This window comes from Carcharodon carcharias, chromosome 6 (genome assembly GCF_017639515.1).
Source record: "Carcharodon carcharias isolate sCarCar2 chromosome 6, sCarCar2.pri, whole genome shotgun sequence".
Classification (NCBI taxonomy): domain Eukaryota; kingdom Metazoa; phylum Chordata; class Chondrichthyes; order Lamniformes; family Lamnidae; genus Carcharodon; species Carcharodon carcharias.
In genome coordinates this window covers 39,149,247-39,171,455 of record NC_054472.1, presented here as the reverse complement: position 1 = coordinate 39,171,455, position 22,209 = coordinate 39,149,247, and the positions used below count along the sequence as shown (strand labels likewise).

Sequence of the window (22,209 nt, the reverse complement as noted above, 5' to 3'; positions counted from 1 at the left end):
TTATCCCAATTCATTGTTTTTTTTTGTTTACAGTTACTGTGCGTCTAGTTACCACATTGCTTTTAATCAAGTGTCATTATTTTTGCAGGAAATCAGTGTGCTGCCTTGTCAAGTATTTTGAAAATCTGTATGAACTGTCATTGTATTTCCTTTATCTATCTCTGTTACCACTTCACAGAATTCTGTAGGGTTGGTCAAGCATGACCTGCTTTTTAGAAATCCATGCTGACTGGCCCCAGTTAATTCATGTTTCTGCTAGTATTTGATAATTTCATCGTGTAGTATGGCCTCTACTCATTTATCAACAGCTGGATAAAGACGGACTGGCCTATAATTTTCCGGTTTTACCTATGGACTGAATTTTCATGGTCCCAATCAGGACCAGAACGGAGACGGGCTGGTAAAAAATGGCAGCCCATTCACAGGCCCAGAAGTCCTGCCTCTGTTCCCAGTGCCGGCTAATTTCACAGACATGGGAGATGGAGGGGTTGTAACCCCCTGCCCCCACCACCATCCCCCCTGCCACCTGTTGTTTAAAGTTGCCAGCACAGTTTTAAAGATGGCCAGTCAAGGTTCACCATAATTTAATGGAGGCGCACCTATCGGGAAAGGCTCCTGATTTACATCTGATTAGTGAGGTCATGATTTTGAATTGTGACCTGGAAGCAGGAATAATCTTCCCTGCTTTACAATTCTTCAGGAAATGCTACACTCTGAGGTGTCTCTGTGTCACTGATAGTCAGAGTTGGCAGGGCTTTGGACAGAGGTGTGTTTTCTTCCAACTGCTGATTTGGCCATTTTTTTTATTTTAACAGCTCTATGGGCATTTGAAAGGATTGCAATGTGTTATTAAATGGCCAAAAGTGAACACTTTGTGTGTGTGTGTGTGGGGGGAATAAGGGAATGTGAGTGCAGGTATGGGGGTGAAAGGGGCAGATGGGGGATCCATGAAACTGACGTGCATTGCTTTATTTATTATTTTGAGCAGCCGATGTTCTCATCCATGAAGACAGGCCTTGAAACCGAGCCACATCAGCTTTAGCCCACCCCTGTCTTTGAGCCTCTTTCTGCCTCTGGCCTGCTAACGGAGGTAGTGGGCTGTATCCAACCCATGCCCACCTCCTTGACATGAAAATAGGTCAGACGAGCTCCTTCAGGATGGAGATGGGATTGCAGGGTTGAGAAAATACCTAACTCCCAATACCTGTCCCAACCATGAAAATGCAGGCTCCTGTCTCCTCTTTTGAAGACGAAACTCACGTTTGGCATTGATCTCCAGATCACTGAGGCACAGTTTTCCTTTGAACAGAATTGTGGAAAATTACAGTCAGAACTTATGCTATATCTCTGCTAATGTCCCTCAAACGCAAATTCTCAGGTGGCGTGCAATACCTTGGCCAGAATAAAACGGGGGAGTGGACAGCTCGCCCCACCCAGAGCAAAGTCGTCAGCTCCACACCAGTCCACCCACAGGCTAAACAGGGGCAAAGTGGGATTTCTGCCACTCACTGGCGAGGAAGTCCCACCCTCGGGAGCTGCTGGCCAATCAGATTAGCCAGCAGTTCCATCAGTCCCGGCAGTGCCAAGCACACATTTGTGGGTGGTACTGGGACTGCAACGAGGAAGCAGAAGTAGGCCTAATGGATCCCCAGAAACAGGAACGTCTGGTGTCTTGGCATGGAGGGTTTGGGCATGGCAGTGAGGGCCTGCCCTCTGCCAGTCCACATTCGTTCTGATGCATTGTGCACAGTCTTTTCCTGAAAAGGAGAGAGGTGCATTGATTAGTCCAGCCTGCATCTGAATTTCCGTCGCATCCCTGCCAACCCAGCCAGAGTGGGACATTCCAGTTCTTTGTCACCCCGCAGCTGCCGCACTCTCACCCAAACAAGCAGGGCTGACCTCCCCTCCCCACCCCCCCCATTGGCCTGATGCTGCCTCCTTCACATGTGGCACCACAAGGTGTCACTTTGCTAAGCAAAGAGACACAAGCACGTGGAGCGCAAACATTAAAAGATGGATTGGTGCTTCGCCAACTGGAACCACCCCTCCCTGCATGTTAGCACCCTGACTTCGACATGCTTCGCAGTTCGAGCACTCTGCCTAGGTGCAGACCCTTGACTTTCAAACCCATGCTATACCCTGGTGTCAGTGTCACACATGCTGTGGATCCAGAACACATCCTAGCTCAACCCTCTCAGGGTGAACTGGGTATGGGCAATCTCTGCTGCCACACCCAGCGAGGGATCCATGCCGTGAGGAATTCAATGACATTACTGTACTCAGAGTTGGTAGGGGTGTGGGGTGGGGTTGGGGAGTGGGTGGGGTGCAGTGGACTGGGGGGAAAGAGTGATGGCTGCATTAAGTGACTTGAGGCAACATGGTACTCACCCTTCCCAAGCGCAGGAGATCGTTGAATCTTTTGCGGCACTGGAGCCATAAGCGCTGCACCACATCATGGGAGCTAACGCTCTCAGCCACCTCCTTCCATGCATGTTTGATCAGGTAGAGGGGCTTCTGCCTCCCGTCCCTTGGAAGATGGACCTCCCGCCGTGCTGCCACCTCCTCCAGGAAGGTAGCTAGGCACTTATCTGAAAAACATGGGGCAGACTGCCCCTCTGGTCTACCCTGTGGCCTGGCCTGCCCCAATGGCCTACCCTCTGGACTCGTGTCACCGCCATTGCCCCTCTGCAGAGCCCTTCACCCAGCCATTGCGAGCGGCCTTTCTAAGGCTGCCAGGCCTCCCTTTATACAGGCCACCAGGTCGCCAATGAGCCCAGTGGGCTGAGTGCACCCGCTGCTGCCCACCCACCCCCGCTATGGACAGGAGACGTGAAGTACGCTGGGCGGGCCATAAAATGGCGGCCCGGACCTGATCACGGGTGGCGATCGGGTCCACACCCAGCCGTGCCTGCCCCTGCTTGGTCCGCCCGACATGGGGATATTTCTCCCCGTTATGTATCCCTTTTTTTATTTTGAAATTTATTCTAATCTGTATCAAATTTCAACTTTCAATACATTCCCTTTCTTTTCCTGTGGAGAGGGAAATAGAGTTAATGTTTTGAGTCAAATATGGTTCTTCAAAGAATTCAACTCGATACACTAACTCCGTTTGTCTCGGCACAGATGCAGCCAGACCTGCTGAGTATTTCCTGCATTCTCTGTTTTTAATTCACATTTCCAGCAACCAGCAATATTTTGCTTTTATTTATACCTTTCTGGAATATGCTTGATTTGAATCTGCTCTATTCCATCTTTAAATAATTCCCTTTTCTGATCTATGTTTCAATTTGCCAATTGAAAAGAAAGGAAGATTTGCATTTACATATGATATTTATTTGTTCAGCCACTGAACATCTCAAAGTGCTTTGAAGTGTAATCACTGTTGTAAAGCAGGAAACACAGCAAGGACAATTTGCGCACAACAAGCTCCCACAAACAGCAATGTGATAATGACCTGATAATCTGTTTTTGTGATGTTGTTTGAGGGATGAATATTGGCCAGGACCACCAGAGATAACTCCCCTATTTTTCTTCCAAATAGTGCCATGGAATATTTTACATCCACCTGAGCAGGCAGATGGGGTCTCGATGTAATGTTTCATCTGAAAGAAGGCATCTCCAACAGTGCAGCACACTCCTTCAGTTCTACACTGGAGTGATAGCCTTGATTTTTGTGCTCAAGACCTAGAGTGGAACTTGAACCTGGAACTTTGTGACTCAGTGTTAGAGTGCCACCAACTAAACCACAACTGATATAAATTTACCTTTCATTCCATCTAGGTTAAGGTTAATTTTTGGTGTTTTTTTCCCCACAGTCAAGTATTGTTCTTGATTTTTCTTTCTTGCTTTCTATTCTTACGCTGAACCCAATTATATTGTGCTCACTACTTCTCAGTTTCTCTACTTTTAGGTTGCTTATCTGCTTTATTACCAAGAAACAGGTTAAGAAGTTCTTCCTTTCTTGTTAGAGTAATAACATATTGATTGTGTAAACAACACACTTCAAAAAAATCTCTTTGTACAGCACAAACATTTTTTTTGTCCTAGCTTATTTTTGGATAATACAATTGAGTACCATTATTGTTCTATTATTACGTCTTATCTCTTTAACCTATGCATAAATGTGATCCTCAGTGTTTTCCACTTTTCCACAGTAGTGGACCCTCTGGCAGTAGGCGGCGATGTTGGGGGAGACCACAAGCAAGGGAATTGGTCAGCCTCTGTGGGCCCCTCCACGCAAGGAGTAGTGTCTTTGGTAAGCTGAGTGAAGGAGACAGATGCTGTGAGGCGAGGGAAAAAGCACAGGACAAAATCCAGGGTTTGTGAGTGGCAACGTGGCAGGAGCCTATGGTAGCTTGAAGCCCGTGAGACTGGCTTAGGGAATTGGAAACCTAGTCAAACCAACCGGCAGCACTCCTGAATCTGAAAAACCTTATGAGAGAGTGTGTAAGAGAACAGGACTGCAGCCAGGAGCAGGGCAGCAGAACAAGTCTGGCTAGTGACTGCATTGAGGAGCTGAGGGCCTGAAGAAGACAGAGATCTGGAGCAAAACTGTGTTCCTCTCCGCAGATGCTGCCAGGCATGCTGAGTTTTTCCATGTATTTTTGTTTTTGTTTTGGATTTCCGGGATCCGCAGGTTTTTGCTTTCATCACAGAGATCTGGAGTATCAGCAGTGAATATTCTCTGCAAGTAGTTTGTTTCTTGGAGTTACACTTTTTTTTGAAGTTTGATGCTGCTTTGATGCCAGTGGAATAAACAAACCTTGGATAGAATCGTCTCAGATTTGCACGATGTTTTACCTGCCGGCTGCAATGGCGGCTTTTCATGATGTATTGTCCCAAACCTGCCGTATTAATTATGCATTCCCGGGAAGCATGCCATTTTCATGGTGGGTGGACTCTGGTTCATCTGCCCTGCCATCACCTCGCCACTTCATCATGTCGGGCATCACATTTAAAGTCCAGCCTTTTAGTGCTTCCAGCCCAGGACTGCTGCAAGTAAGACATGGCCCCGAAAGGCAAGAAGACAGCAGTCCCCAGGCTTAGTGCCCTGTCCCTCAAGTGATTTTTGGATGCTGTGGTGCCCGCTATGATGCCCTGTAGCCCCACTCTGGCCACAGGAGGGGCAGCAACATTATCACCAAGGCTTGGTAGGTGATGGCAGTGGTGATCAGTGTCAATGCTGCACAGAACAGGTTGCCCATCCAATGCAGATAGAGAATGAATGATCTCATCCGTGCTGCCAGGGTAAGGCAACCATCTATACCCTCACACTCAAGCCCATCACACATTCACTGGCATCTCCCTCAAGGGACATCACTACTCAATATGTCACACACACCCTCACATCTCCATCTGGCTTCATCTGCTCTGGAGACTACCTCCTTAGCCCTCACCATTTTGAGGCCACTTGAACAGATCAGCTTGTGCCCCCACACAAACACTGGGATACCCCCTTCCTCAGTGTAGCCCTCACCCTGCAGCCTCTTCCCTTGCCTGAGGCCACTTCTCCCCTTGCCCCAAGCAAGCCCTAGCCCTGCAGTCATACAAAGCCACCCCAGCCTTATAGCTGGCCTGGTAGGTAGAGACCTGCCCCTGAGCCCCCCTGTTTGTAAGCCTGGCGCTGATGACTGCAAGTGCTGCCAAAGTAAGATAGGCAAAAAAACCTCAAAGTCCCGAGCAAAGTGTAAGCTTGCCAAGTGTACGTCACTTATGTGAAACACATGGGTGAACGATCCAGCGTGAGGGATGAATCCGGCGGGCTAACCTTATAATGATATGCAGATGTATTACTATGAGATTCCCCACCTCTGATGGCTGGAAGCATGGCCCGCCATTGAAGGGCTTAGCAGACAATCGCAAACTGGTTTCACGACTTTGTGAAACCGATTTTTGGCCTTTTCGCCATGTTGTCCGCTCATGCCACCGATCAGGCCCGGCGCCAGTTGGCACGGATGACTCCACCCCTTGTTTTATAATCTTTGTCAGTTTATGTGCTTAAATTGCATGTTACACACTGTTCGGTTATTTATAATGCACTGTTAGTTAAGAAAAGTTCCTTGCTATTCCTCAGCTCTGTCCAAAGGGTTTCTGTTTGGACTATTTCTCTCTTTAAATATTTATTCTCGAATGCCATTATGTTGTCTTTAACTAATATCATCATCCCAACTCATTTTCTTCTTTCTCTGACCCAGATACAACCATTTTTCAGTTACTGCTATTATATTATAATGTTTCAATCCTAATTTTGTTTCTTGCACTTTACTGGCATGCATGTGTGTACGTACGTAATATATATCATGCATAAAATTCTGTTTAAATCCTTTCAACCTTTTTGTTTCCTTATCATGAATTCCCTTTAAACTGCCTACCCCTCTTGTCAATATATTAGAAATACTCCAAACTCTGGTTAACTGCTGCTGAGGACATAGGTCCCAACACTGTTTAGGTGCGGCTAGACCCATTAGTACAATTCCGATGTCCCAGAACATGTCCAATATTCTAGGAATCTGAGCCGTTTCTTCTTACATAATACGTTAATCTCCCCTATTTGTTCTTGTACTGGCTAGTGTGTGGCATTGGTGATAATATGATTGATCTTATGATTATCTTTGAGGTCTTGCACCTTTCATGTACTTCCTAATTGCTGGGACTCATTTTTTAGTCCTGAATCCTATTTTACCCTAAGTTGTTGGCTGCAGTATGGACCGTAACATCTGGATGTTACACCTCCTTTTTCAGGAGCCTCTGCACTTGCTTCATTATGCTCCTTACCCTGGCACCTAGGAGGCAATTACTTCTTCTCCTCCTCCTTAGAGAGTCTCTCAGGATCGAGGATGACTTGCTTTTACTCCAGTTTGATGGGATCTGAGATGGCTGCTAAGTCCAATGCATGATCTCCAGACTGCCACATGCGGGCAGGTGGTGCTTGGTGAGTCAGGTAGATGAGTTGTTGCGACATTTGTGCATGTGCTTTCTCTGATGCCTTGACTTTGCATCTACATATTCCTGACAAAGTGTCTCAATATGGTTGGCGCCATCCCAAATGAGCCTTATCCATTTTGGTCAATCACAATCCAGGAACTTCAATGATTCAGTAAGGCTGTTTGACCTCTTTAGGGATGTTTTGAGGACATTCCTGAAGCCTGGGAGGCATCGCACCATTAGGAATTTGAATTCAATAAAAATCTGGAGTTAAATATCTGATGATGACCGTGAAACCATTGTTGATTGTCATAAAAACCCATCTGGTTCACTAATGCCTTTAGGGAAGGAAATCTGTTTCCTTACCTGGCCTGGCCTATATGTAACTCAAGACCCACAGCAATATGGTTGACTCTTAAATGCCCTCTGAAATGGCCTAGCTAGCAACTCAGTTGTATGAAACCACTAAAAAGCCTAAAAGGAATGAAACCGGATGGACCACCCAGCATTAACCTGGCAAACTCAGCCTTGTCAACTCTGCAGAATCCTTCTTATTAACATCTGGGGGCTTGTACCAAAATTGGGAGAGCTGTCCCACAGACTAGTCAAGCAACAGCCTGACATTGTCATACTCACGGAACCATACCTTACATTGCCCAGACTCCACCACCACCATCCCTGGGTATGCCCTGTCCCAACGGCAGGAGAGACCCAGCAGAGGTGGCCGCACAGTGGTATACAGTCAAGAAGGAGTTGCCCTGGGAGTCCCCAGCATCAATTTCAGACCCCATGAAGTGTCATGGCACCAGGCCAAACATGGGCAAGGAAACCTCCTTCTGATTACCATGTACCATCCTCCCTCAGCTGAAGAATCAGTACTCCTCCATGTTGAACACTGCTTGGAGGAAGCACTGATGGTGGCAGGGTGCAGAATGTACTCTTGGTGATGGGTCATTAATGTCCTCTGGGTGAGGACTTTAATGTCCATCACCACGAGTGGCTCGGTAGCACAAGTACAGACCGAGCTGGCCGAGTCCTTAGCTGTTGGACTGAGTTTGCAACAGCCGGTGAGGGAACCAGCAGGAGGGAAATACATACTTGACCTCATCCTCACCAATCTGCCTGCTGCAGATGCATCTGTCCATGACAGTATTGGTAGGAGTGACCACCGCACAGTCCTTGAGTAGACAAAGTCCCATCTACACATTGAGAATACCCTCCATCGTATTGTGTGGAACTACCAACGTACTAAATGGGATAAATTTCGAACAGATCTAGGAGCTTAAGACTGGGCAACCATGAGGCACTGCGTGTCCTCAGCAGCTGTAGAATTGTACTCAGCCACAATCTGTAACCTAGTGGCCCAGCATAACACCCACTCTACCATTACCACCAAGCCAGGTATCAACCTAGCTCAGTGAAGAGTGCAGCAGGGCATGCCAGGAGCAGCATAAGTCATACTTAAAAATTATGTGTCAATCTGGTGAAGCTACAACACAGGATGCTTTGCATGCCAAACACCAAGTGATAGACAGAGCTAAGCTATTCCACATCCAGCGGATCAGATCTAAACTTTGCAGCCCTGCCACATCTAGTCGTGTAAGGTGGTGGACAATTAAACCACTTTCTGGAGAAGGAGGCTCCACAAATATCCCCATCTTCAATGCTGGAGGAGCCCAGCACATGAGTGCAAAAGACAAAGCTGCGCATTTGCAACAGTCTTCAGCAAGAAAAGCCAAATATATGATCCATCTTGGCCTCCTTTGGAGATCCCCAGCATCACAGATACCAGTCTTCAGCCAATTCATTTCTCTCCACATAATATCAAGAAATGGCTGAAGGCAAAGGCTATGGGCCCTGAAAATATTCCTGCAATAGTACTGAAGACTTGAGCTCTAAAACTTGCTACACCCCTGGCCAAGCTGTTCCAGTATATCTAAAACACTGGCATCTACCCGGCAATGTGGAAAATCGCCCAGGTATGTACTACACACAAAAAGCAGGACAAATCCAACCCGGCCAATTACTGCCCCATCAGTCTACTCTTGATCATCAGTAACATGATGGAAGGGGTTTTCAACAGCGCTATCAAGCGGCACTTGCTTAGCAATAACCTACTCAATGATGCTCAGTTTGGGTTCTGCCAGGGCCACTCAGTTCCTGAACTCACTACCTGGTTCAAACATGGACAAAAGAGCTAAACCCCAGAGATGAGGTGAGAGTAACTGCCCTTGACATCAAAGCAGCATTTGACTGAGTGTGGCATCAAGGAGCCCTAGCAACAGTGGAATAAATGAAAATCAGGGTGAAAACTCTCCACGGGTTGGAGTCATACCTAGCACAAAGCAAGATGATTGTGGTTGCTAGAGGGCAATCACCTCACTTCCAGGACATTACTGCAAGAGTTCCTCAGGGTAGTGTCCTAGGCCCAACCATCTTTAGCTGCTTCATCAATGACCTTCCATCATAAGATCAGAAGTTGGGATGTTCTCTGATGATTGCATGATGTTCAGCACAATTTGCGACACCTCAAATACTGAAGCAGTCCATGTCCAAATGCAAAAACTCCTGGACAACATCCAGGCTTGGGCTGACAAGTGGCAAGAAACATTCATGCCAGACAAGTGCCAGGCAATGACCATCTCCAACAAGAGAGAATCTAATCATCGCCCCTTGACAATCAATGGCATTACCATTGCTGAATCCCTGACTATCAACATCCTGGGGTTATTATTGACCGGAAACTGAGCTGGACTAGCTTTCTAAATATCGTGGCTACAAAAGCAGGTCAGAGGCTAGGAATCCTACAGTGAATAACTCACCTCCTGACTCCCAAAGCCTGTCCACTATCTACAAGACACAAGTCAGGACTGTGATGGAATACTCTCCACTTGCCTGGATGAGTGCAGCTCCAACAACACTCAAGAAGCCTGACATCATCCAGGACAAAGCAGCCTGCTTGATTGGCACCCCTTCCACAAACATTCACTCTCTCCACCACTGATGTACAATGGCAGCAGTGTGTACCGCCTACAAGGTGTACTGCAGGAACTCCCCAAGGCTCCATAGACAGCATTTTCCAAACCCATGACCAATACCATCTAGAAGGACAAGGGCAACAGACATATGGGATCACTACCACCTGGAAGTTCCCCTCCAAGCCACACACCACCCTGATTTGGACGTATATCACCGTTCCTTCACTGTTGCTGGGCCAAAATCCTGGAAATCCTTGCCTAACAGCACTGTGGATGTATCTACACCACATAGACAGTTGCAGTTCAAGAAGGCAGCTCACCACCACCTTCTCAAGGATAATTAGGGATGTACAATAAATATCAGCCTAGCCAGCGACACCCACATCCTATGAATGAATAACTAATACTCCCTCATACAGCACACTTACATACCACTTATACCAACTCAAGAATACATATTATTTGTAGGAAAACCGCACCCAACCCGTTACCTGCATACCAAACTTTGTTCAGTGCCAAGTTTTGAAATGGGCTGAAGACTCCTTCCATTCAGTGTACCATGCCCTGTGTTTTACCTAATATTTGTCCATTCTTGTCCATTTGTTCAACCTTAGAAATAAGACATTTGGCCACACAATGACTCTTGTTGTAAATGAGTTATTTAATGTTGGAAGTAATTCTACTGTACATATGATTCAAGATAGGCTTTTGACTAGGATTGAGACTTTCCTTGGACTTACTCCATCTCTGTCACAGGAAATATAGCAGAAATCAGGTTTATGTGTGTAAACGCTTTCCACCACCCATCCAATGAGGTTACTATAACAGAACAGGAATAGCTCCAGGAAATTCCTGGCCATATGTCACTACTGATCCCAATCCTGTTCTTATATGACATCCATACATGTACACTTGGAAAAGGAGAACAGTCAAGTTCCTCCCTAGCTAAGGGATGTTGAGTCCGATTATAGGCTTCCTGTTGCAATCTTATTTCATATCACTTGACTCATTCCAGTGATTGAACTTTGCACCTTCCTCGTTTGTATCACATCAAGAGAGTGTTGAACTTGGCATTAAGTGCTTATATGTTGTTTTCAATTGCTGTAATGCTTTGAGCATTAGCACAAAAATGATTTAATGCCTGACCCATTAAACTTTTTCCCTAAATCCCTACAGGTTGATACCTCTCCTATTTCAAAGGCCTCCTCGAAATCTCTGTTTCTGATCATGCTAATGTAATGTCCCTTAACCCTTCCCCTATCTTTGTCTCTATCAGTGATAGGTTACTTTCAATGCTCTGATATGCTTTGGGACAGTTACTAATGAAAAGCTACTATACAGATACAAGTTGTTGTTATACAGGATGAATTTTCAGCTTGAAGATTTAATTAGTAAAAGCAGGTACAGAAATAACAATTGGAACTGCAATAAACTGAGACTCACAATATGAATTTTTGAAACATTTCTCAACTTTATTCCTTTACTGTCAATTCAAAGCTGGTCAGGCCAGAATCACAGGTGGGGAAGGACATTGCTTCAATTCCAACTAACACCAACTTATTTATACTTCCTTCATAGTAATGGCAGATACACAATGTGAAAGGCCATGTCATTTTGCTGAAATCATCCCCTTAGTGTTCACTGGTCTAGTTCACAACTGACTTTCACTTGCTTGTTAACCTAAAACAAAAATGGTGGTTTGAAAGAAATAGCAGTAACAAAAGGTGTCGATATGAGGATGAAAATATGAATGTCAAGTGAGGAGCTCATTCTATTGCATTCTATGTTCCAAAATGCTGGAATTCTCCTCTTTTCAAGTACTTGTTGCTGGCACATAATAGGTGTTGATGAAATGGGTGATATTGGCCTAGGTGTTGATGAAATGGGTGATATTGGCCTGGATTTTGATCCTGGAGGTGGGGAGTGGGTATCAGGAAAATTCCCAGCTCAGCCCACATACCACACGAGAAAGTGATTGCAAAGGCGGGATTTTCATTGCCGGGGGTGCAGGTGCAGGCTGGAATCAACCCAGCAAAAAGTTTGGAGGCAGCCACAGCGGCTGCCAATGCTTAAGCAGGCTGTAGGACTTTGTCCCAATTAAAATAAAATCACAAAGGCCCTCCAGCACTCACCCCTCACACCATCTCACTCTCCAAACACTCCCCGTGCCCCATCCAAGTCATCTTATGCCCCCCACCTCCCCCATGGCCCCTCATGCCAAGCTCTGCCCTTCCACCCACCCCACATGGTCCCTTATGCCCCTTATGCCAGGCTCTGCCCTTTCACCTGTAAAGTAAAGAGTTAACTCTAATAATAACCACTGAACACATGCCTAAGGAACTATGTCACAATGATGTCACTCACTGAAGGAAGAGGACTGTGAAGCATCTTAGAGAGTAGCTCCAGGCATGTCTTGGATGTACTTAACTTTTGTAAATAGTATGTGAATAAATGTGTTTTCAGCAAAAGACCGTTGCCTCCAGCAAGATTCTTTCTAGAGTAAGAAGCTAACGAATCCCAAGATCCCATGATAACACATAGTAACTGTGACTACATCCACAGAGAAACAGTAGAAAATGACATTAAAAGCCTAAAGTGAAGTCCAGCAACAGTGCATCTGAGCAGATGAAGGACTTCAAGGCCATCCCAGCAACCACACTGGAGACAACGAAATAACAAGGGCAGCCCAATGGCTGGCAAAACAGCAGTATGGGAAAAGACAACTTTGAATCGGGATAAGAAATAGCTACTACTTTGCCCCTATCAGAATCATCTCAAAATATAGAGGGCCTCAGACAGGCTGAGCAATGGCAAAATTGGCAAAGATGTTTTACCTGGCACCACAATGCCTCAGGTCTTGCAAGTAAAAGGAACAAAGATCAAGTTAGCACTTTGTCTCCTATGCTCCCCAACAGCATGTATAACAATGTGTGCTGGCCTGACTTGCAGTGAACAAAGAGACAGCCTCCTATGAAGATGTCATCGGAGACCTTGACTCAGTGTCATTGAGGGGGCAAAATTTAATCAGTGCAGTCAAAAACAGGGTGAAAGGATTGACTCATTCATCAATGAATAATACTACCTAGCCAGAAATTGAGAGTATGGAACAATAAAAGACGACCTGATCAGAAATAGAATAGGCATTGGTGTTTTACATGAGAATCTCTCTGACTTCTTACAATCTCAGGAAGACTTAATTTTAAGCAAAGCTGTACAACTGACCAGACAGTCCAAAGAGCCAAGGCAGAATAAGGCTTTTGTCAGAAATGGGTAGGAAATTTCCCAAGAACAGCCCAATGAAGTTGTTTAATTTGTGGGTTGTAAAATCAAAAGTATAGCAAGGCAGCAACCAGGGAAAAACCAGGTGCCTTTTTCAGCACCTGAAAAGGTGCCCAATGCCACTTTCCAATGTCCCCACTGTGGTGAGAAGAAGGTCCACAGGCAAGAAGAATGCCCTGCCTGAATTGCACAGTGCCATGGCTGTGGCAATTTAAGGCATTTTAAAGTGGACTGCCATTCCAGGAAATATGTTTTTACCACACAGAAAGGAGAAATCTACTGAAGGAACCTCCATTAGAGAAATTCAAGACTTCAACAATCAGGAAGTCATCTTCCTAGGAGAAGTAAAGGAAAATAAAAACCAGTATTGGAGGGCTGACATTGATGTAAATGGGCACCTGACCAAATTCAAGCTAGGCACAGGAGCTGGTGTCTCAATGTTATCTGACAGAGTTTCATGGCTGAATAAGATGAGACTGCAACCATCCTTTATTCAACTCCAAGGACCACAGGAGGATATTACAGATTTTTCACTTCTCCTTGGGGACAATCTAGAAGAAGCGGGAACAGGATGCACCATGAATGATGGTGACCACCCACAAGACAATATTATAGACTTTAATTTGCACGTTCAGAAAATAATGCAAGTGAATAAAGCTGTCGCAGAGGCAGATGACCTGTTCAAAGAAGAGGTCCTGGACTACATTCTTTGACTCTACTGCCAATTACCTTGAAGTCTTTGTTGACTCTTTTGGGGAGAATTACCATTTTGTTGAAGGTAATAAAGAGGTGAATTTCTCTGCTTATTCCAGGTGATAAAGGTTATTAATCCATACAACTGTAAGTTAGAGCCCTCACTAGGATCGCATCAGCAAACCATGGAAGCATTTAAGCTTTCTTTCAGTAAAGAAGCAGAGGTCCAAACTACAGGGCTTCTACAGCTGAAGAGTACCTTAGAAAAACTTAAAGTTGAGCATCAATATTGAAAATATTAAAATTAAGCATGAGTTGGAGAAGTCTAACTACCTAAAAAAGAAGGCTGATCTACAAAGCCAGCTATCAGAAGTCACACAGTACTACTAAGCCACGGACAGGGATTTACACATTAGAAATGGTGGAACAAAGGAAAGTGAACATATTGCAGTACAGCAGTGTAAAAATACCATACTGCATCTAAACAAATAGCTACAGCATCTGACGAAAGAGTTGACAACAGAGCAGCTATCTGAACAAATAGTGACACTAGTGGCCTTTCCTATTACTACTGAGGTTCTTGGAGTACAAACACCTGATGCTGATGTTGAACTTTCAAGTAAGTCTGCAGGCCCAGAGTACTACGTGGAAATTTCCTATAGATCCCGATCTTGAAGTTTGTTCCATTGTTGATGATGGTGCAAATCTACTTTCTGTAGGAATTTTCTGGCCCCGTCATGGTGGGACCCACCGTGGGAGATTCGGTGGCCCAGCCAAAGCACCATTGACTTTCGGCAGGACTGGATGATCTTGGTGGCGGGCAATGCCGGAAAATCTCACCCTTTATTATATGCAGGGGAGCAGCCTGACGCTGAAGCAAGAGAAAGAGAAATTCCTACCCTAAGTGTAGTACTGAAGCCATCCTTTCCTCATCTGCAGCAGCGCCTTCAAAATGTTCTATGTTCTTCTTTAGGTCTTTCAGATTTATTCCTCACTCACACATTGAATACTTCTCTTGTCATCATAGCAACAGTAAATGATACAGCTGAAAAGTTCTTCATACCAGCTCAAAGTGCTTCATTTTGCCCAGCCTGTGTTTTCACCTTTCCCCAGTGCGCAATGCATCTGAGAGGGAGAATTTCAGCCTGTTGTCTTCCCTTTCAGGGGCTCATTCAAGTTTTGGAGAGTTCTCTCTTGAATCAGTTTTCCTTGATTGGTCTTCACTGCCTTTACATTTAAGTCATCGTAAGTGTCACAGCCCAGGAGTCAGCTGTCATGAGAAGCTGCTATCCCACTCAACCAATGTTTTTGCCTGCCAAGGGGATGAAAAGGGAACATGGACATCTTACAGGTCCTGCAAGAGAGCCAAGAACTGTTGGGGATTGACGCCTTTGGTGGAAGTGACTTGGGGCGGGGGTTTTGTGAGGGAAGGAGTTGGATGGAACTGTGGTACAAGATTAACAGTTTGTGGGAAGAGTGAACCTTGGGGGAGATATAGAGTAATGGATTAACTTTAATCATACCTACTGAGCACGTACATAAGGAGCTTTGTCACAGTGTTGTCACTCACTGAAGGAAGAGGACTGATATGCATCTTAGAGAATAGCACCATCGATGCCTTGGCCTTACTTAACCTTTGTAAATAGTTAGTTTGTAAATAAATGTGTTTTCAACAAAAAACCATTGCCTCCAGCAAGATTCCTTCTAGAGTAAGAAGTTAACGAATTTTGAGATAAAACCGCAATAACAGACCACCCACCCCCATATGGCCTCTCATGCCCCTCCATGCCAAGCTATGGCACTTCCATGCCCATTAACCTTAATGGATCTCTGGGCTCTCAGCCAAGCCTCGTTTTGTATGATTGGCGGAGAGCCCAGATGTCTGTAGGTCTTGTTGAAATGCCAGCGCCCCAGAGAAAACATTGTTTGATTAACAGCTCTTGCTCCCTGATCTCTGCTGTCAATTTCACAATGTTTGTTTACACAACATTAAGTGTTTTAAAGAGTTTGCGTTTATGTTATTGATACTTTGAAGCATCTGGATGATTGACACTTCTATTAGCTAGTGAAATGTCTTTTCTTTCAACATAGGAGAAAGCTTTATATGTTTTTTAAAAAATTTTTTACATATCCTTCTGTCATTACAGGGATCATTGGTTCTAGATAGTGTATGGGTCAATGGGCATGGAAGTGCCAAAACATGGCATGGGGGCATGAGGGGCCATGGGAAAGTGGATGGGCAGAACTTGGCATGGGGGCATGAGGAGGACCTTTTGAACTTGCCTTTTAAAAGGTCGCCTCACGCACACTAGTGTTCACAACTCCTCTGAGGGGCTGTAAACCATGACCCTTTAAAAACCTGGTCCAACTACATGAAAATTGCAGAGGAGTAGAACGGGCCTATCTCTGCAATGGAGCCAGCCAGGTCGGGGGTGCCGGATGTGAGCTTTTGATAGGGACCAGCCTGCAACCTTTAAAGATACTCCCAAAAATCAGAGGGGCCACATGGGGGTTGGTGGCCTGTTATTGTGGTTTTATCTTGAAATTCGTTAACATCTTACCCTAGAAGGAATCTTGCTGGAGGCAATGGTTGGAGGAGAGGTTGGAGAAACTCGGATTGTTCTCACTAGAGCGACGGAGATTGAGGGGCGACTTGATAGGAGTTTACAAAATTATGAATGGCATGGACAGAGTAGATAGAAGCTTTTTCCCAGGGTGGAAGAGTCAATTACAAGGGGATATAGATTTATGTTGAGAGGAGAAAACTATAGAGGAGATGCGCAGGGCAAGTTTTATACGCAGAGTGTCTGGAATTCGTTGCCAGAGGAGATGGTGGAAGCAGGTACGATAGTGGTGTTTAAGAGGTAGCTTGAAAAATACATGAATAGGATGGGAATAGAGGGATATGGATTCCGGAAGTGCAAAATGTTTTAGTTGGCGGGCAATATGATCGGTGCAGGCTTGGAGAGCCAAAGGTCCTGTTCTGTGCTGTACTTTGCTTTGTTCTTTGTCTTTTGTTGAAAACACATTTATTTACAAACTAACTAACTACAAAGGTTAAGTAAGACCAATACATCACTGGAGCTTTTCTCTACGATGCTTCTCAGTCCTCTTCCTTCAGTGAGTGACAACACTGTGACAAAGCTGCTTATGTACATACTCAGTAGCTATGATTAGAGTTAACCCATTACTCTACATCTCCCCTCAAGTTCACTCTTCCCACAAACTGCTAACCTTGTACTATTTACAGTTTCCATTCAACTTCTACTTTTTACCCCACAATGGAATCGGGAATCCTGGAATCAGGACCTGCCCACCATTTTTAAAGGGCTGCCTTGTCACACCGACTCGGTGAAAATCTAAGCCATTAAGCATGTGAATGAACATGTGTGTATGAGTAGATGAATGTGTAAGTGTATGTAGCTACAAGAATGTGTCTGTTTAAGTGAATACACATCTGGATTCAGTTGTGTGTGCAAATGTGCATCAATGTGTGTCTGCTTACACACATGAGGGGAGGAATTGGGCTCTATAGCCCCCATTTTCTAGGTGCTACATAGCACTCTTAACGTTCAAAATGACACTGATTGCCATCTTGGTAAAGGGGTTTGCGGTGCAAACATAATAACCACCAGCACATACAGAGCATTTAGGTTGTGACATCAATCAGTGTGTAATGCTAATTTGACACCAACGCTGCAATTTTCTAACTCCACAATCCAACCTGTTCCCTGTATTAATCTTGCGTAGCTGAACACAATATTGGATGTTATGAAGGATTCCACCCCCACCCCACCTCTATTTAAAAAAGAACCATGGACCCTACCTACAGGTTGGTTGCTGGATTATTTACTCTGGCTGTTGGTGCAATTAAACATATTTTTTTGGAGTTTTCTAATAATTGACTAAAACTTGATTAATCACCAGAGTGTAGTGTGATTTGTAGGCAAGTGCTTTTTTGTTGATTTAAAAACTTATGTTGAGAAGGTTGCTTCCAGACATGGGTGGCCTGGTCGTGTTTCCTCTTGTAATTGAGCATGACTGGAAGAAGAAGGTGATGCCATGCAGAGCAGGACAGTTATGAGGAGAAGGAGGATGGGTAGGGGAAAGTGCTCACTGCTGAAGCCTTGGTACATTGAGGGTCTTTAGGGAGTAATTCAGCAAGGACCAATGCTTGAGCACCTTTCTTTCACAACAGAGATCATAGTATCAAAAAAAAATGCAGCAGAGAAAGAGGTCCTTCAGGCCATCAAGTTTAGCTGGCTCTTTCAAAGAGCAACCCTGTTAGTCTCCCTGCCTTTTCCCATATTCCTGCAATTTTTTTCTCCGTCAACTTAATTCTGTGCCACCTAGCTTATTTTTATTTACTCTTTCTAAACCCTTCATGATTTTAAAGGCCCCTATCAAATCTCCTCTTATCTTTCTCTGTTCGAAAGAGAACAATCCCAGTTTCTCCAGTCTATACACAATTATGATCCGCGCTTCCTAGGATCTTCCAGTAGACCTCTTCTGTACCCTCTCCAGAGCTTTCACATCTTTCCCAAAGTGTGATGCCCAGAATTGGACCCAATATTGTATCTGGGTCCAATCTACTTTTTATATAAGTTTAGCATAACTTCCTGGCTCTTGTACTCTATGCACCTATTTACAAAGCTCAGGATACCATATGCTTTATTAACTGCTTTGTTAAGTCTGTCCTGCCACCTTCAAAGATTTGTGCACAAACACCCCCAGATTTCTTTATTTTTGCACCTCCTTTAAAATTTTACCATTTAGCATTCTAACAGACAGGATATATGTGTTTTATTGTTGTCTGTGATCAAAGTGTTTTTAGTGTGTTTTCTTACACTCAGAGTGATTTATCCCTATTTAAATGATTCTAGCAGCAAGTTTTTATTTAAATTTAATTTAAAAATAAAGAAAATTAATTATTATCACACACTTGCCCCAGAGGTTTAAAAACACGACACATAGGCCAGGATATCCTGGTCGGGGCCCGCTAGCTGATGCGTAAAATGATGCGGAATAACTCCTGATGTCATTTTGATTTTCAGGTTGGCAGGGGCTCAGCCGAATCAGCTGTGCAATTAAGGCCATTGACAAAGTATTTAATGTTATAAATGGACTTGTCCATCCAACCTTAAGGTTGGTGGGCAGGCCAGGAGCCCTGACAGGCTAAAGAAAAAGCATGAAACCTCATCCATGGGCACATGAAGTTTCATGTGGGCTTTTAAATTTTTAATAAAAGCGTAACTAAAAGTGATGGACATGTCCCAACTCATGTGACAGTGTCACATGAGGGGACATGTTAGGGAAATAGTTTTTTCTATTTTTAACATTTTTTAATGTGGAGCCGATCTCCCTGAGGCAGCACTTAGCCCCAGAGAAATGAGTGCGCCATGTGCGCGAAAGACCGTACTCTCAGCTCAGGGAATCCCCACCACCCCCGCACCCCCCCCCCCGCCCACTCAGGGAGTGCATAGCCCACCTACGTAAAATGGCGCCACACCCCCCCAATGGGGGCGCTGATTAAAGGCGCACCTTCACACACCTGCTCCTGAACATCCCCCACCAACAGGGGGGAAATTCTACCCATATACACTATCAGGCGCACAAAGGTTAGATACAGGTGAAGATTAAAACTATATGACTATAATCTCTTTTGTAACAGGCCTGTAGTTTCTTGGATGAATTGATGCTTTAGTTGGAATGGAGGTTTTGTAAAAGTAGACGATTCTCAGTTAGCTGCAAGGCTTTTGTAGTTGAATTGCCAAGAGGTTGGCTCTCAGATGTACTTGAAGTTGGAACAGGTTGAGGAGGAGACTCGTTCTGCCACTTTCAAAGTGTAGTTGTTAATCACCTCGGCTGTGTAGTTATCTTCTAGCTGGCTTAATTGCTTGTCAGATGGTCTTTCTGATGGTATCTGCTCCAGAACAGTTTCTGCTGTTACATTTTAAAAGCACATAAAAAGCATGACTGCCTACCTGTTACCAGCCCAAAGTCCTTTTTCCAAATAAGGTGTATATCTGGCCAGCAAGCATTCTGCAGTGCTGCATTTCACACCCCGAGAGTTTCAGACAGCCAAAATATTTGTGTATGGGAGGAGGAGCCATCACAATACAATGAAAGGTTGATGGGATCTATTTTGTATTTGTCAAATAGTCATTGGGGAGAATTTTCTCCCCGTTAGGGGAGCGGGTTTAACGGGAGTGGGCGCAAGCGGGCACGTAGCTGATCGGCTGTGCGTCACCATTTTACATGGGTGGGCCAGTTAAGGCCTGCCCAGTGTAACGTGCACCCAGAAGTGCTGTCCACTCCCTGTGCGGGCAAGGGGAGTAGGCTGAGTCAGGGCCTGCACTCTTTCACACATGTATGCAGAAGAGCGCAGAAATCTCCCTGAGGCACGGAGCTGCCCATAACAGGATACCATCATGATTGCTCAGTTCATTCCTTCAAGTGAAGAATGGCTTCAATTCATCAGGGACTGGTTCCAGGGACCATCCTTTCAACACTTCGTTTCTCACTCTCGACAGGACTGGATTATGATTCATCCAATTCCTTATCTGCCTTGTGCAGACTGACGAAGAAACCAGGAAATTCATCGCTAATAAAGCCCAACCTGAATTCGGTCATGTTCATTGCTCTTCTGCAAAAGAAGGTGACTTAGGACACCAGCATTGGCATCCCTGGCCTGTGCACAAAAGTGTATTCACATGAGGATAAAATTAGAGCTCATTTTTGAATTCGTGCAGAAGCTATGGGAGGGATAGCTTTTTCTTCACTGAACAAACCTAAGAGAGGTTTGTGGTAAGACACTATCATAAAGTGTTGGGCCTATATGTATTGATGGACTTTTTTGGCTCCAAAAATAATCGATAACCCTTCTTTCTCAGTTTGCGAATGCCCTTTTTTGGCCATGGAAAAGGTCCTGAACACGTAGCCTATCAGCCTTTCTGAAGCATTGTCCATCTTGTGTGACTGTACTGTTCCCAAACCATAGGAGGACGCGTTGCGGGTTAGTACCAGTTGCTTTGTCAAGTTGTAGTGTACTAACAAGTTTGAAGAGTGCAAGAGTTGTTTAACTTTCATGAAGGCTTCTTCTTGGGGTGACTTCCAAACTCAACGCTGGTTTTTCTTTAATAATGAGAGTAGAGGGGCTAGGACCATTGATAAGTTGGATAGGAATTGACCATAATAATTAACCATACCTAAGAATGACTTGAGTTCAAAGATGTTTTTCGGTGACGGCGCTTCCTTAATAGCTTTAACCTTTTCTTCTACCTTGTGTAACCCTTGGGAATCCACCTGGTGGCCCAAATAAACTGCTTTACTTGCCTGAAAGGTACACTTACTTTTATTTTTTTAAGTACATCTCTGCTTCCAAAAATCATTCCGAGACTTCCTCCATATTAGCCAAGTGTTCAGCTTCTGTGAAGCCCACTATTAGGACGTCGTCCAGGGAGACCATGACTTGAGGTATTCTCTCCAAACTCCCCATCCTCCTCTGGAAAATCATGCAGGCCAAAGAAACACTGAAGGGCAGATGCTTGTATTGTTTCAACCCTTTGTGGGTGTTTATGGTCACAACCTCTCTGGAGGTATCATCCAGTTCCAGCTGCTGACAGGTATGATTCATATCTAGTTTAGTATAAGTTGTTTCTCCTGCTAATTTAGCATAGAGATCCTCAATCTTGGGGATAGGGTACTTGTCCAACTTGGCAGCTTTGTTTACTGTTAGCTTATAGTCCCCACAGATCCGAATAGTCTAATCTGGCTTTAAGACAGGGACTATAGGTGCTGCCCACTCTGAGAGTTGAACCAGTTGTATGACGCCCAGACTCTCTTCAATTCGGTTCAACTCAGTGTCAACCTTTTCCCTCAGAGGATATGGCACCGGCCTTGCTTTAAAGAAATTAGGAGTTGCTTCCCAGTCAACATAGATCTTAGCCTGTGGGCCTTTGATTCTCCCCAATTCGTCTTGACAAACCTTGTCATATTTCTTAGCAGCTTTGGCAGTCCTCCTACTTGTGGGTGGAAAATTTCAGACCAATTTAGTTTAATTTCTTTCAACCAATCATGAATTAAAGGTTGGTCCTTCTAGTACCATCACTGAGAGTTGTGCTGTTCGGTGCTTATAATAAACAGGTACCGTGGTAATACCTTTCACTTGGATAGCTTTACCAGTATAAGTTTTCAATTTGGCTGCAGTCTGCTCCAACTTCAGTTGTTGAGCACCCCTGTTTAAATATTCAAACATATGCTCTCCCACTCCAGCAATTGAAGCACCAGTGTCCACTTCCATCATTAAGGGCTTTCTATTTACCTACGGAATAAC

The 22,209-nt window shown here is 44.7% G+C and overlaps 1 protein-coding gene across 3 annotated transcripts in view; it reads left to right on the top strand.

Moving 5' to 3' along the window:
* The window catches only part of zfpm2a (zinc finger protein, FOG family member 2a), a 1,033,040-nt gene that overhangs the window by 582,039 nt on the left and 428,792 nt on the right, over nucleotides 1-22,209 (top strand). The window contains exon 1 of one of the 3 annotated variants that reach the window (XM_041189568.1): nucleotides 20,795-20,889. The exons of the other annotated variants lie outside the window; for them this stretch is intronic. The gene's annotated coding sequence lies outside the window, so the exon portion shown is untranslated. Of the gene's footprint in view, nucleotides 1-20,794; nucleotides 20,890-22,209 lie in introns of those variants that run through there. 3 annotated transcript variants of the gene reach the window in all.